The sequence below is a fragment of the Pristiophorus japonicus genome, unplaced genomic scaffold (assembly GCF_044704955.1).
Source record: "Pristiophorus japonicus isolate sPriJap1 unplaced genomic scaffold, sPriJap1.hap1 HAP1_SCAFFOLD_79, whole genome shotgun sequence".
NCBI lineage: Eukaryota > Metazoa > Chordata > Chondrichthyes > Pristiophoridae > Pristiophorus > Pristiophorus japonicus.
In genome coordinates, this window is record NW_027254707.1 from 2,949,095 (window position 1) to 2,951,788 (window position 2,694).

Here is a 2,694-nt window from a genome sequence, read left to right on the forward strand (position 1 = left end):
GTCCATTGATCCAGACCCAGCTGAAGTGTGTGTGGATGTGAGGCTCAGTGTATGAGGGACCAGTCTCAGGGTCCAGTGATCCAGACCCAGCTGAAGTGTGTATGAATGTGAGGCTCAGTGTGTGAGGGACCAGTCTCAAAGTCCAGTGATCCAGATCCAGCTGAAGTTTGTGTGAGTGTGAGGCTCAGTGTGTGAGGGACCAGCCTCAGGGTCCAGTGATCCAGACCCAGCAGAAGTGTGTGTGAATGTTTGGCTCAGTGTGTGAGGGACCAGCCTCAGGATCCAGTGATCCAGACCCAGCTGAAGTGTGTGTGAATGTGAGGCTCAGTGTGTGAGGGAGCAGTCTCAGGGTCTAGTGATTGAGACCCAGCTGAAGTGTGTGTGAATGTGAGGCTCAGTGTGTCAGGGACCAGTCTCAGGGTCCAGTGATCCAGACCCAGCTGAAGTGTGTGTCAATTTGAGGCTCAGTGTGTGAGGGACCAGTCTCAGGGTCCAGTGATCCAGACCCAGCTGAAGTGTGTGTGAATGTGAGGCTCAGTGTGTGAGGGACCAGCCTCAGGGTCCAGTGATCCAGACCCAGCTGAAGTGTGTGTGAATGTGAGGCTCAGTGTGTGAGGGACCAGTCTCAGGGTCCAGTGATCCAGACCCAGCTGAAGTGTGTGTGAATGTGATGCTCAGTGTGTGAGGGACCAGTCTCAGGGTCCAGTGATCCAGACCCAGTTGAAGTGTGTGTGGATGTGAGGCTCAGTGTGTGAGGGAGCAGTCTCAGGGTCCAGTGATCCAGACCCAGCTGAAGTGGTGTGAATGTGAGGCTCAGTGTGTGAGGGACCAGTCTCAGGGTCCAGTGATCCAGACCCAGCTGAAGTGTGTGTGAATGTGAGGCTCAGTGTGTGAGGGACCAGTCTCAGGGTCCAGTGATCCAGACCCAGCTGAAGTATGTGTGAATGTGAGGCTCAGTGTGTGAGGAACCAGTCTCAGGGTCCAGTGATCCAGACCCAGCTGAAGTGTGTGTGAATGTGAGGCTCAGTGTGTGAGGGACCAGCCTCAGGGTCCAGTGATCCAGACCAAGCTGAAGTGTGTGTGAATGTGAGGCTCAGTGTGTGAGGAACCAGTCTCAGTGTCCAGTGATCCAGACCCAGCTGAAGTGTGTGTGAATGTGACTCTCAGTGTGTGAGGGACCAGTCTCAGGGTCCAGTGTTCCAGACCCAGCTGAAGTTTGTGTGAATGTGAACCTCAGTGTGTGAGGGACCAGTCTCAGGGTCCAGTGATCCAGACCCAGCTGAAGTGTGTGTGAATGTGAGGCTCAGTGTGTGAGGAACCAGTCTCAGTGTCCAGTGATCCAGACCAAGCTGAAGTGTGTGTGAATGTGAGGCTCAGTGTGTGAGGGACCAGTCTCAGGGTCCAGTGATCCAGACCCAGCTGAAGTGTGTGTGAATGTGAGGCTCAGTGTGTGAGGGACCAGTCTCAGGGTCTAGTGATTGAGACCCAGCTGAAGTGTGTGTGAATGTGATGTTCAGTGTGTGAGGGACCAGCCTCAGAATCCTGTGATCCAGACCCAGCTGAAGTGTGTGTGAATGTGTTGCTCAGTGTGTGAGGGACCAGTCTCAGGGTCCAGTGATCCAGACCCAGCTGAAGTGTGTGTGAATGTGAGGCTCAGTGTGTGAGGGACCAGTCTCAGGGTCCAGTGATCCAGACCCAGCTGAAGTGTGTGTGATTGTGAGGCTCAGTGTGTGAGGGACCAGTCTCAGGGTCCAGTGATCCAGACCCAGCTGAAGTGTGTGTGAATGTGAGGCTCAGTGTGTGAGGGACCAGTCTCAGGGTCCAGTGATCCAGACCCAGCTGAAGTGTGTGTGAATGTGAGGCTCAGTGTGTGAGGGACCAGTCTCAGGGTCCAGTGATCCAGACCCAGCTGAAGTATGTGTGAATGTGAGGCTCAGTGTGTGAGGAACCAGTCTCAGGGTCCAGTGATCCAGACCCAGCTGAAGTGTGTGTGAATGTGAGGCTCAGTGTCTGAGGGACCAGTCTCAGGATCCAGTGATCCAGACCCAGCTGAAGTGTGTGTGAATGTGAGACTCAGTGTGTGAGGGACCAGTCTCAGGGTCCAGTGATCCAGACCCAGCTGAAGTGTGTGTGTGAATGTGAGGCTCAGTGTGTGAGGGACCAGTCTCAGTGTCCAGTGATCCAGACCCAGCTGAAGTGTGTGTGTGAATGTGAGGCTCAGTGTGTGAGGGACCAGTCTCAGGGTCCAGTGATCGAGACCCTGCTGAAGTGTGTGTGAATGTGAGGCTCAAATTGTGAGAGACCAGTCTCAGGGTCCAGTGATCCAGACCCAGCTGAAGTTTGTGTGAATGTGAGGCTCAGTGTGTGAGGGACCAATCTCAGGGTCCAGTGATCCAGACCCAGCTGAAGTGTGTGTGAATGTGAGGCTCAGTGTGTGAGGGACCTTCCTCAGGGTCCAGTGATCCAGACCCAGCTGAAGTGTGTGTGAATGTGAGGCTCAGTGTGTGAGGGACCAGTCTCAGGGTCCAGTGATCCAGACCCAGCTGAAGTGTGTGTGAATGTGAGGCTCAGAGTGTGAGGGACCAGTCTCAGGGTCCAGTGATCCAGACCCAGCTGAAGTGTGTGTGAATGTGATGCTCAGTATGTGAGGGACCAGTCTCAGGATCCAGTGATCCAGACCCAGCTGGAGTGTGT